This window comes from Stigmatopora argus, chromosome 12 (genome assembly GCF_051989625.1).
Source record: "Stigmatopora argus isolate UIUO_Sarg chromosome 12, RoL_Sarg_1.0, whole genome shotgun sequence".
Classification (NCBI taxonomy): domain Eukaryota; kingdom Metazoa; phylum Chordata; class Actinopteri; order Syngnathiformes; family Syngnathidae; genus Stigmatopora; species Stigmatopora argus.
The window spans coordinates 5,059,845-5,074,053 of NC_135398.1; the positions used below are offsets into that span (position 1 = coordinate 5,059,845).

Genomic DNA, 14,209 nt, shown 5'->3' on the forward strand with positions numbered 1-14,209 from the left:
TGAAGAACGAATCACTCATCATCAAGGACAAACCTGGGAGATGGATGATGACGAGATAACAGGGAAAGGTCAACATAGCAGTTTTTTTTTAAATCCGCTGATGTATAAAAATAAGAGTCTAGACCTACCTATGGTGTTTTTAATCCTCACTATAGCACCTTTTCTTTTTGAATCCTCCTCTATACCGGCTAGCCTTTGTTCCCCCCTCCCCAGACTTACCCTGACCTGGCTGACTGATTGTGGAAGAAATGCAGGCCAGAAATGACCGCAGATTTCTTCTTGGCCTTTTTCTTGTTATTCTGCTGAGCTCAGGAGGCGTGAGTGAATGTCAGCGGGTAGTGTAGCTTGCAGTGCTGGCCAAGCCTCTATAGAAATTGCAAAGGTATTTATCAGAGCACATTCTATACTGGGAATGAATGCACTGTTTTTTTAGGGACTCCATGTTGGCTACTAAATATACTGCTGCATTATGGCAGATGTTAAATTCACTTTCTTTCCATTTTATTTGTGAGGAAATACTATAACACCGGCGATATTCTTTAGACCAAGGGTGTCAGACTCGGGTTTGTTCGCGGGCCGCTTTAACGTCAACTTGATTTCACGTGGGCCGGACCATTTTAGATATAATATTTAGATTTTTTTTTTTAAATAAATGAATTAAAAGAACTGGATTAAAAGCCCTGACTATTCAGTTTTTTTATAGATCTAAAACAATGTTTATTTGAGCTTTTTTTATATATATTTTTAGATTTTACAAAATGATTTTTGAACTAAAAACAGAAAAAATGGACTAAAAAATTACAATTATTGATTTAAAAGGGGGAAAATCAGGAAATTTAATATACATCTATACTCCATTTTAATTTGATCCTAAAACAGAAAGTCGGCACTCATGATTTACTTTCCCGGGCCACGCAAAATGATGCGGCGGGCCAGATTTGGCCCCTGGGCCGCCACTTTGACACATGTGGTTTAGACATTTGGGACCAGTGAGACAAAAAATAACTCGGGTTATGTTGGATGCAGAGATTTGACAGAAACCTATTATGGTCACAATTATTGAGGATGTAATATGGACACTATTTAAGCATCTCATTTTGGGCAGCTTGCCCACAGACACAATGTATTTGAAATGTCATGAGATTTAATGAGTTTATTTCACACTTTTTTTGTGTGGTAAAATCCTACAGGAACTCAACTATTAGTATAAAAGCAATTAAAAAGCCAATTATCCCTAAACATATCCTTGTTACATAATTTTAGTCTGACCTTTAACTCCATGCTGACAGTGGCTTGGCGCGGGTGCTAAATAAGCAACATGCCTCTGTTCCACATTATCCCCCCCCCATGTTAACATCAAATAAACCAATCATGCCCATATGCACAAAAAAGGCACCTTTAATGGGAACAAATGAGCCATGGTCCTATTTTGGAATGACAGCTGCCAATATGCAGTTAGAATCTATCAAGAATGTCATCAACTTTTATAGCGTTTCTAATATCTGAACATACGCAGCTACACATCGGCGCTCCTGTTATTGCTGTCACGATTTCCTGCGTCGAGGTCACAGATCAATGATTTAATCTCGTTCTCCTGCCGAGTTGCCTGCTTAACCAACAGCACTGCTGCCGTCTCAGCGTCTTCCACAACAGAATCAAGAGGCTGACAATAGGAAACGGGAGACTACATCTCTTACATTGCTATTGGGTTTAAAGACATTAGTGTTGCTCTTATTTTCTATGTAGTATTTGTCTGCATATTCCCTTTTCTCCCTCTGGTAAATTCCAAGGGAAATTGTATTGTATTGCATGTCAATGACTGGCTGGCGACCAGTCGAGGGTGTATTTGCCTTTCGACTGATGGCAGCTGGAATAGGCTCCAGCACCCCGCGATCCTGACCAGGATAAGTGGTGTTAAAGAATGAAATGAATGGATTGTATGTATATGTGTGTAAATAGGGATGGATATAGTATACGTAATATGACTCCACACTAGTTTTGCTTTTCTCAGGGCCCTTTTAAACACACTTTAAAAATGCACTTCCATCATGCATGACACATGGAAAGAGATTAGCATGTTTCAAAACCTGTGGGAGTCGTAATTGCTTCACTCTGCGTCTTTTTTTGCTTCTTTTTTGGATATCAATCAGCATCTTGCACAAATGCTGATCTTACTTTAAAAGACCGATTGAGCTTGCATATAAGAATACGACATCTCTTTGGTCTTTTGCTCTTTCTTTTGCTTTTTGCAAAACGTCTCCACAAAGCCTCACAAAAAAGGTTATTTAACTTCCAAATGCATTGCATTAACTTTTTTTTTTTACTTTTAATGGTTAAATTGTTGCACCTACAGTACAGCAACAGTTCTAAAGTAGTTTTTTTATAAGTGGTGTCCCAATACTTTCGACCCAGATACTACTGTTAATTAAGAACAATAAAACAAAAGTTTGATAGTCTAAATTACCTATTTTGGAAAACATATGTATAGAAAAATGTACATTCATTGACTTTTTATTTATATACTTTTTTTTGTCTGCAATACTGGCGCAAAAGTTGTATTACCTAAACATAATGTGCACACTTAAAACATCTTTGATCAGAGCCCATTTTCTTAATTGTTTGCGTTATTTTTTCATTTATGTGCATTTTTGTGTGTGTAACTAGCTAAATTCGAAAATATGCTGAGGCAAAAAAAACGAAAAAAAGTCAACTTCAAATGCATCTCCAGTCAAAATCAACACGGCTGTAGTGAAAGAACCGCTGTCAACATTTGTTGATTTCAAGAGTAGCGCAGCGGGAGCGCCGAAAGGAAACACTCACGCTGCCTGAATGGAAGCGAAATCACTACTCATGCATGCAAACAAACAGACCTCTAATTACATCCACTTCATGTGGATTGCTGTCATTCTATTTGAGCTTGTTAATCTCACTCATCTTCTTTTCAAAAGGTTCAGACTCAAGCAGTACACTTGATTTTTCGAGAAAATACACCAGTAATTTGATGCGTCGGTTATTGCTACAATACTTTTTACTTTACTTTGTACTTTATACTTTTTACTTTGTTTTTACAACTTTTCTTATTCTGTTAGTCTGGCTTTTTTCCGCTACTTCTTTTTGACAAAAGTCCCGGGAGAAGAAGCAACGCTTCTAACCAACCATTCCATCATGGGATAAGATGGAAGAGCTGTCAGTGCTTACCAGGCCAGAAATGGAGTCGAGGGGTTCTACTCTGCTACTGTTGTCTTGAGCTCCAGACTACTGAGGAACTCTGCGGCTAAGCTTGGAAGAGTGACTTTGCATATTCTCTACCTCGGTCACAGTCTGCAGAAGTTCCCCATCTTGTGGAAGATTTCCTGTGTGTGGTTCTGAGTCTGTATCCGTTTTTGCTACCGCAACCAAGATGGCGCCGTTCAAGTGGCAGCCGGTGGCGGTAGCTCCGTCCACTCTTGTTCGTTTTGTGTTTTTGCTGCTTTTCTGTCTTAATGAATTGATTTGGTGATTCTTAATTATCCTATTTACTTTGATTTGTGTCGTACTTTGTGCTTTTGCGTTGTTGTTCTGCGGCCTTTGCGACTGTACTGTCTAACTTATAACTATGCCTTTCCTGTATCTGCATTCTCACCCTCTTGCTACTGTCACAATGAAATTTCCCGAATACGGGATGAATAAAGTTATCCAATACTGTGTGCACCGTAATATTTTATTTGGGTGCACCAGTCTCCTCCAAAATTTTGGATTAAATTTGTCCCTTTTTCTAAAGTACTGTCAAAAAAAAGCTCATTAAAGCAGACAGCCAGTGGTGGTCCACGACTTTTGCACAATGGTGTACTCTGTCAATAAACAAGACTAAAATAGCAGATGGCAGTAAAAGCAAAGAGAATTGCAAGTATGACACACTGGAGACAATAAATAATTGACGATAACATAAAAGTAAGAATCTGAAAAGAAGGAATATGCTCATTTGGCAAATTCTGGGCTATATGTTGTTGTGTTGCGCTTTCAGTCAGCAATTCGCAAGTGTCCGCAGGAGTCCGTCACTCAAATGCCAATCATGTTCTCATCCTTGTTGGAGGAGAACGGCAAGAATGGCGGGTGGCAACAGTGGCACATATCCTCACTTTTGGATTTCTAACGTATTGGCTGCCATCGACGGATGTCCAATCCATTTGAACTGAAAGTTCTCAGGCTAATTTGATTGGGCAGTCAGTAAATTGATTGTGCATTTGCAAAGATTAAACTTCCGGAAGGTCTGTCACATTATTTAGCTCATTGCAAAACAAAAAAGTTCCTGTCTTGAGGTCATTTTTTCTCATTTTGCAGCTCACATAAAAACTCATTTATGCTGCTCAAAAAAACGTATTAAGTTGCGAACTACCAGTTAACTTTTTACTCCAAAGTAGAAAACAATTCCACTTTCTGAGGGGGTAAAATTGCAGATCAATATTTTAGGATAACCAAGAGGTTTCAAAAAAACCTTAGGTGATGGAGTGGCACAATGTCCGCGGGAGACTTCGTTTTTGCCACTTGCACACTGAGCAATTCATTTTCTTTTTTCTTTTCAAAGTCAATCACACAAAAGATTGTTTTGGGGAGCTTTGCTTTTCTCGTTTGAGTCAATTTCTCTGTTTTCTAGTGGTGACAGAGTTGCAGTGTGAAGGGAAAAGCCGTATTGATTGGGGAGCGGGAGGCTTTATCCCCCTGTCAGCACTCGTGAGCCTTTCGAGACACGCACCCATACCAACTCATACTCTTTCACATACAGTGGTACCTCTACATACGAGCTTAATTCGTTCCGGGACTGAGCTCGTATGTCAATATTCTAACTCGAGCGAACGTTTCCCATTGAAATGAACTAAAAACAAATTAATTTGTTCCAACCCTCTGAAAAAACACCAAAAACCAGATATTGGATTGGAAAAAATGTTTTATTTCTTCAAATTCGCCATCTATTAACAAAGTAACACATAACTAGTGGTTTAATAGTAATAAAATGTTTAATAGAACTAAAATTAGACGGCTTAGAGGAGCGGAGAGTACACGGACGGACATATCAGGCGGGGAAGGGGGGGTTTGGGGGGACTTTATCCACGGCAACGCACTCGTAACCGAACAAACTAATTTAAATTAACTTGGATTAATATATATATACAGACACACCCAAACATACGTTTAATGTAACTTTACACAAAACTGAATTCTAATTTTGTTTTAATTTTTTTACCTTCGTTCTCTGGGTTAGCTGTTTGCCACGCCTCCACCCTCACGTTCGCTATCGATGGGCTGTTTGCTGTTGTATTCCCTTCAAAATATTCCGAAAATGATGGACACAAATGTCCTCACAATAGGATAACTCAAAACCACTTGGCAACGAGAAGTAGTCTTGAATGAGTGATCGCGGGAGCTAACAGGCTAAGGAAGGAATAACAGCCTACCCATGTATTGATTGTGGGTAATGAAGTTTTATTCTGAGAAAGGGTGCCATTGGCTATCGGTGTTGTGTGCACGAGTATACTTCATTACCCAGAAAGCCTTCTTTTTGCCCGCACATGCGCGTTGTGCGTTTTCTGGTCCATGTGTAGGAGAAACTTGTGTGACGAAACTGATCAGTGCTCGTAGATATCTGTTATACACGAAAGAGATGCGGCAAAAAAGACAGTGCGCTACAATGATAAATAGCCTCTCATGTCATGGCCACCTGGCTTTCTCGCATCTCGAATTTTTTCTCGTATCTCGAGCGAATTATTTGCTCGAAATTTTCCTCGTATCTCGAGCATCTTGTAGGTAGAGCTGCTCGTATGTAGAGGTACCACTGTACATGCAAGCAGACACCCACCCATGCTTGTCGTGTGGCGGTCTTAAACATTTTTTTTTATCATGCCCTTGTGTGATCATTTTGATGAAGCAAGATTTTCTTCCAATGCTGCCTTACTTCTTTACCTTACCCAGTAAAAAATGTCCCAGCACAAGACGCCTGTTTTGTGTCTGCAATAGAATTAGCTTCCCAGACCGAACAGTGGCATTATTATTCAGTCTCCGTATTGATGTTGGCTGCCCACCCCCCCCCTTTCAACAACCATTTTGCAGCCGCAAAGAAAGGCGAGCGCGCACAGCCCAACACAAGCAAGTGTTTGATAAAAACCCCTATTACAGGCCTTATTTAGATGCTATTACAACTTTGTAAATACAAACATTGACGCTTGCAAACAGAGCGGGCAGTTAAGTGCTGTTTGACTATGCGGCATGAAGGCTATTGGGAGCAGTTAAGGATATGTTGATAAGAGAGTACTGTGATTCAAATCATTGCTAAGCATCAAATTTTCATGAAATGCTCGACTTCACCGTAATAGCCGACGCTGCAATGAATGGTCGCACATTATGGGATATTGACAATACATTAGTTTCCCCAGGACTGCTTGTTTCCAGAGGTAAACAAAACACAAAGTGAAGAATCACTCTTGTAGCTTGCTGTTACGCATGATTTTAAACACGAAGAAAGCTTTAGGGGACATATCAGGCATTTCCGTCACAATTTAAAACAGTTTAGATGTATCACATGCATTTGATATACCTCAAGGGTGAATAAAAACTGTATATAATCTCTTTGTGAGTTCATGAAATTAGTAGATTGTCCGCAAAAAAAAATCAATTCATTTTTTAATATATTTGATCACCTATTTCCTTTTTCATATCACTTTCTATTGATTTTGGGTCATTTTTTCCTCAGAGAAAAGGAATGGAGCCATTGGAAACAAATATTTTTATTTCCAATGGGTTTCATCTCAGCTCATTTTCTGAACCACTTTATCCTCATTAGGGTCGTGGGGGGTGCTGGAGCCAATCCCAGCTGTCTCTGGCCCAGAGGCGGGGGACACCCTAAATCAGTGGCCAGCCAATCGCAGGGCACAAGGAGACAGACAACCATTCACAAACACACCCATACCAAGGGGCAATTTAGAGTGTCCAATCAGCCTACCATGAATGTTTTTGGAACGTGGGAGGAAACCGGAGTACCCGGAGAAAACCCACGCAGGCCCGGGGAGAACATGCAAACTCCCCACAGATGGACATGACCTGGATTTGAACCCAGGACCCCAGAGCTGTGAGGCCGACACGCTAACCACTCGCTCCACTGGGCCGCTTTCCAATGGATCCTTGAGAAATATTTTTGGGGTTTCAAATTTGTAAATGTAGCTTTTAAGCAAACATTATATAAATTCAATTTCCTGAATTCTTTGATGACAAAAGTATGGATAAAAAATGTAGGACAAGACACTTTTCGAATTGTGAAGTTTTTGCCATTGGACAAAAATTGGGTTTATTTTGATGCAAATGTAAACATTAGTCGTGAAATGAAAAAAAAAGCGCATGTGTCGCAGGAAGGTTGACTTCAAAATGGATTGGACGTCAATGGCTCTCAGTGGCAGCTAATGAGTTAATTTCTTTCCAGCTCTCAGTGATCGCTCCCACTGGAGCTGATTTCTCAGCTGTGACCGCTAGCGTCAGGCTCCCTGTCTAAAGCCGTCTAATGGCACCCCCTGCATCTCTATCTATCTAAGCCAGTAGCTCAGCGCTCTGCCCACACGTTGCTGGAGCGCCAGCAGCCTTTTTTTCTTCTTCTCCTCCAGCAACGCCAAAACACTATGGCTTCTCACCTTATTGTGATCATCGCAAAGAGAACTTGAGGAGAGGGCTATGACTCATACAAGGTTAGGCAACACCTCCGCTCTCTCTAAATTGAACTTTGGATTTAGATAATTAGGATTAATTGAAATGATTGGAATAGTCTCTGAAATTGAAGTAGGGCTATTTAGTATTCATGCCTGTCTGGAAGGACGAAACACAATCACTTTGCCATCTTAAGTGTGTATTCTTGATTCAAAATGATTTTGGAAACATCTTCCTATTATACTCGAATAGATTTATTATTCATTTTGAGTTCACATGGTGCATCCTTGGAGATATTTGTCGTTGTTGTGATTGACCTTTTTTTATATTCTGTTGTATTTTGCACTCCAAGGCCAATGTAGATCTTCACAAAAGGCTAGTAAAAAACCAAAAAGCTATATACTATCGTGGCATTTATTTACCTAAATGACTTGTAACATTTTGGTAAAATTCCAATAATCGTCCGCTTCCTTCAGAGATTTTTGATTAACACTTTATTATAAAATGCCTTCATTGTGTTCATTCACCAAAGACTTAAAATTTCCCATGGTTGTGACCAATGTTCCCTCTAAGCTGTGCGCGTGCGCAATTGCGCACTACTCTCGTCTTCTCTGCGTACAGCAAATCATATGGAGCGCACAAAATAAAATCCCTTTTTTTTCTTTTTAACTGAGGCCGACGAGCGAACCACTCATCCGCCGGGCCGCCCATTCATAGATATTAATCATTACATTTTATTATTACTAAATCATTTATGTGTAGTAGACATGCACCTGCTTATGGCAGGTGTGATACTGGTGTGTGCCCATAGCGAGCAATGAATATATTGCTCACACCGGTACTCAGTGGAGGTTGTCGTTCTGCCCAGACAAACAAAAAATTAGAGGGAACATTGGTTTTGACTTATTGCATTTCCATTTATCTGTGAATGACTCTCAATTGACCAATTTCAAGTCATACAATCTCACTATGTACGACCACTTTCTGTTTATTTTTCAATAATCTTTTTCCTGGGTCTTTTCTGCAGGTTTTGGGTGCACAGCCAGTTGCCCGGGCGAAACACCAGCGCCCTCAGGGATCACATTAAACACAGCATTGAGGAATAAAGGCTGCCACTAGAGGCTGCACTCTCCGTGACACCGTTGTGCACGTCAATGACGAGAGATGGAGAAAGTACCTGAGAAATCGATTGAAAAGGTGAGAAAATCGGCGAGTAAGACTGCATCCGTCAGTCGGTCTTGGTGTGAGGGAGTGACAGAGTGAAGGGGGGAAGTCCAAGTGAGCATCTGACAGTTTGAAAGAGAGGGAGCTAGAGAGAAAGAGAGGGAGTGTGGGATAGGTAGAGGGGGCGTTTCAGCTTCCCAGCGAGAGAGCAAGTGAAGCAGCTCGCTTAGTTTGTCCTCACAATCTCCACTGCAGCTGAGCGGAGGGGATGAGAGAGCGCATCTGAGCCCAGCGCAACCACAGAGGACCACCGACAGCATCACCATCAGAAGATCTTCACCCGCCGAGCTCCATGTAAAACTGCCACCGGTCCAGGATTTGTGTGAAGCAGCCGCCGTTTGAGTGAGAGCAAAGAAGGCGGACGCCTGCCTGACTTGGCAAGGTTTTGGCAAGACACCTCAAAGCGGGTGAGTGAAGTTGTCTTAAGTTGGGTGGTCTCTTATGTGCTTTTTTTTCTTGTGTCGTCTTGGAAGAGATGCGAGGTAAGACACTGAGGAGTAATGACAGATTTTTGGATGTGATGGTTATGTTTAAGTTGTTGGCACTCATCCTGATGACAGATTTTCACGGAAAAGCTTATCTTAAAGGGGTCGGGGGGGTGGTGGTTCACATTGAACTTGTTTTTTAAAAAATGTGTTGTGGGCGTTTCGGGGATTTTAGGCTCTTTTTATGGCAGTTTTTGTGATTTTAGAATTGCATGGCAGCCTTGAATCAATGCTCTCCAGGTGCAAAGGTGTGTCACTCATCCATTGTTTAGAATATACTATTATAGATTGCTATTTTTAGATTCACTTTGAGTTATAAGAAAAAACGGGGACTGTAGAAAAAATGTCGTTTGTGCAGTTGCATGCCATACACAGTTTGTGAGAGATTTTATTACCATGAGGGGTTTTCTCAAATGTTCAACTTGTGACACTAATTAATAGTTCACTGAGAGTATCAATCAAATATATATTATCACACTAATGTGTGGGATTTAAGGTGTATTTAAAAGGGGGTTGCAAGTCATATTTGTCAAAACAGCTATTATAATTTGACAGTAGTACATTACAACTTCATTCAAGAGCTGTAAAAAAAATGACTCCTCTTTTCACATCTTGCGCTTCTAATTTGATACTGTACTTTGTTACCTCTGAAAATCACCCAGAATGACATTACCCTAAATTTTTATTATTTATATTATCCATTTAAATGAGGAAATGCACTTAAAATGGTCATAGTAGTGGTAGTTTGAAATAAGGGATCTATTTCTCATTGGCTAAATCATTTTAGATATCATCTATAGTAGTTTTTTTAATGATGTTATAGAACTCTTTTGCAAGAAAAGCCTGACAGAGCGTTTCTCCCGCTGATAGACAAACGTTCAAACTCATAAAAAGTGCCGCTTTACATGCGCACCATTTCTCTGCTAATCGCCGAATGAACATCTCACACAGTCCAATTTGTAAACGCCCTGGCGTGGCTGATACATCTCGCCATCCATCCGCATACGCATCCCTTTTTCTTTCCAGTCTCGGCCGAAAACCGTCCAGCTGCTGCCCCTTCGTATCCACTCGCACAGTCCTGCGAAGGTTATTCCCGCCGGTCGACTCGCTTTAATTTCTCAAAGCCAGGCGAGATCCATTGACCGTTTTCACAGCGGAGAGAAGCAGCTGAAAGGGGTGCTGATGTGGAAACCTAAAGACGGGAATTCTAGTGAAAGCTTTTAAAATGAGAGGTCGAGCAATACAATAAAATATCAATAGACTTTCTTCTGTGAAGACTACCCACAAGTGACTTTCTGTCACTATTCTTTTCCTATTTGGTAGCATCATACTGTGTCCTGCACAGCTTTAGTTCCTCTCTTTTCGGTAATGGTGGCATCATTGAGCTAAGACGCAGAATGTCAACTCTTTTTCTCTCTGTTTTTCTTTATCTTTTTACTTTGAAAACCCTACAACTCCCAAAGAAGATACACAAATATCCATTTTTAGCACTACGTCACCCAGAAAAAAAACATAGTACTTGCTACTCTATTATGGTATTTACATGTCTACTTTTATTAGCTAACAAAAAGGTTTTGATCTGTTCCGAAGCACCACAGTGGAGTTCACATTAATATTTTCACTACAACTCCTACTCTTTTGAGTGTTGTCCTCGAACCGTGATAGATATCCGCATTTCTCGATAATTCATGGTTGCCTGGAGCTCTGATTTTGAGTTTTAATATACAATTTACAAGCAGCGCGGAAAGTGTTTTAAAATGGATTACGACGCACGTTATAGGTTCCGCTGTATGATGATTGAATTTAAAAGGTCTGAAACAATCTAACTCCACGGAGCTCGTGCTTGCTTTTGGTTGCCGGGCAGGTTAGAAAAAGAATGGAAATCAGTCGTTAAGAGCTTCAGCACCGTGCTAAAATCACAAATGCAAAACATTAACATAAATTGGCGGATGACACAAGTGGTATTTGTTAACCTTTGCACACACGGTTGCTGCTTATGCATTAGCTTTATTTCCCAGCCGGTAGGGAAAGTCAACTAGACTGCGGAGGTTTTGGCTAGTAATCACCAATTCGCATAATTCCAGGAAAATAGTTTGTCTTGCCTTCCGTTCGTGGAACTACTCTGCTGTCATTACTTGCCATTAGGTAGAGCATTAAATGTGGACCTGGCTGGATATCATGACTCTCTATCCATTAGATATCATTAAAATTAGTTCAGAAGAAACTGTGCATTCAAGTATAGAAAACATTGCCTGTGACTAGACATGACTTAATTTCTAAAGTCACACTTTTCTTTTTTAGGCTAACAAACAGTATTTTAGCAGCAGTCTAAGAAATATGTAGTCAATGTTTGCTCTTTATAAATTACTGTAATACCGTTCCACTCATATAGTAGGCAGATTTTTTTTACCCCCAACCTTTATTGGGTAAAAGCAGCTATTTCAAATAAGAAATATATAAAAATACTATTATAGTGATAATTTTAAGTCATCTTATCCACTACTTGACTTGGCCTGAAATATGGGCTTGGGTTCTTAATAGCAAATGACAGGTGTAAGTGTACGTTTGTTATATTTTCTGTTAGCTAATGCATATTTCTAAGCTCAAAAATGAAATGTTGAGTTCCTGGCCATGTGACTTGCAACAAATGATCTCTTGAAAAATCCCGAAGAGGTTGTCAAGGGGAAAAATGTTAACCCGTTAGTAGACAAGCACTTTGAGAGCCGCAAGACGTGCAATTTAATACAAATTTGCATGAGAGGTGACAGTTCAAATGCAAGCCGATTGCTGCTTTCTAAGACGTGTCAGCCCATTTCTCCTCAGGCAAGGTCATAAATACTACATGAGCAGGCACTTAGCTGTTTCATGCAACCGGTGCCAGCCAACAACCGACATCTTGTTTTGTCTGTTCGTAAAACGATACTACCACAACAAAGAGGGAGGGACATACAACTACTTTTTTGATGTCACTGCAAAATGAGGATGAGCAACTTTCACTTGTCTTCAACAAAGTTGAACTTTGAGTAGCTTTAATGGTACACGGTCGATTGGTTGCCCGGAAGGTTATTGAAAATTACCATTTAAATCGTTGCTCAAATTCCCTAAATACAAACTGCGAATTACTATTTAGTCATACTTAATGCCCTATTAATTATTAGACTAAAGAAAAGCTCCAAATTTCCCGGACATTTTTTATTTTTTGTTGGAGAACTTGTTAAGACTGACTGACGTACCTTCTTAAAGGGACAACGCATGTACATACAAACTCATATACATTCACACGTCAGCTTAGGGAAACTGCTCATGGCCATTGTTGGCTTTTATTGATGCGTAGACCGTGTTGTTTTACCTTGTTTTGTCGCCGGTCTTTTGGTCGTCGGTCTTTTGGTCACCGGTCTTTTGGTCGCCGTTGGTCGTGGTCGGGGCGACCAAAAGACCGGCGACCAATCGACCGCACACTGCTTTAATGGCCTGCTGTCTAAATAATTTGCCCACATAATTTGCTATTTCACCTTTGTCAACTCCATTATATGTAAGTCAATTGGAGAAATGTTTTAAATAGCATCACATAGTTGCTTAGACACAGGCAGAATGCAGAAATAAGATGAAAAAAAAATCGCAATGACAATGGACTCCCTGTGGCTTGTTCACGTTTTGCTGTTATGTGCTATATGTTGATTTAATGGTGCGCAGCACGTGTCTGATTGTATTTTTTCTTTTTCCCCCCTATGGTCTTTTATTATATGCAGCGCCCCAAACTTAGGAGCTCGTTGTCGTTGATATCCTGACCACACAGCACTTTATTAGTAGGGCAAGGATGAATGTACCGATTATGCTCGTCTTATCATGCTATTGCCTGGGGTCTAACACAGTTTTTTTTCCATACTAATATGGAAAATAAGGAAAATAAAATGATATGCTGACAAAGGAACGGTGGCTTTGCAGCATTTAGGGATTGTCTTGTTTAGCTGAATGCTGTGAATTTGACAAATGTGGACCGTGCATCACAACTAAATCACAAAAGTGGCACTGCGATGTGGGCTGCTGTTGAAAGCTGGGCTTCAAAATGTGAACATTGAGCTAAGAAAGAAAAGCCTTAGAGAATCTTTAAAATGTGAACTGCCGTTTGGAAAAATGAAGTATGTGGAGTAGAGCAGAGTTTGACAGTTGAGATTTTTCTCTCCCTTATGTACCTTCTGAGGAAAATGGCCCACGTTGGACCGTGTTGTGGACGTGGTAGACAACTTTTATTGAATGAATCCATACATACAGAGGTTTTTTTTATAGATTAATTAGTCAGGTGATGTTTTGACTGATGGAATTGTTGCGTGATAATGAATTAATAATGACATTTTCTGCCAAAACTGTTATTTCCGACCCATTTAAACTATGACAAACTGTCCATAATAGTCTGGAAAATACAGTAAATACCATTTATCGTTGCAGCGTGAATTTTCCTGTTGAGTATAACATTCATAATTTTCGGTCTTAATTTTTTGGAGCTGTTTTAGATGAACAATTTAGCATTTTTATTCAATTTATTGGGGAAATTTGATTTCAAGGTACCATTATAGTCACATTATGTCGATTTCCAGGATCCACCAGGATGTACTGTTGCATTGCTTTTTAAAGCCATTTTTTTTAATCAACATGAGACTGCCTCATGAAACCAGGATTTGCTTGAGATGTTTTATTTTTAGCTGCCATCTTCCAGTCCGACCTAGCGTTGAGGGAATCTGGGAATCTGCGTTAATGCTCCTAATTAAGGCAACATGCTGGAATCAGAAGTGGAGTTGAATTGAATTGAATTGAATGCTTTTCTTGTCATTCTTCCA

General features: G+C 40.0%; 1 protein-coding gene across 2 annotated transcripts in view; it reads left to right on the plus strand.

Annotated features, from left to right (window-relative positions):
• The window catches only part of tnr (tenascin R (restrictin, janusin)), a 132,647-nt gene that overhangs the window by 12,444 nt on the left and 105,994 nt on the right, over positions 1 to 14,209 (plus strand). For both annotated transcript variants that reach the window (XM_077616238.1, XM_077616239.1), the window contains exons 2-3: positions 8,693 to 8,862; positions 9,085 to 9,296. The gene's annotated coding sequence lies outside the window, so the exon portion shown is untranslated. The remainder of the gene's footprint in view (positions 1 to 8,692; positions 8,863 to 9,084; positions 9,297 to 14,209) is intronic.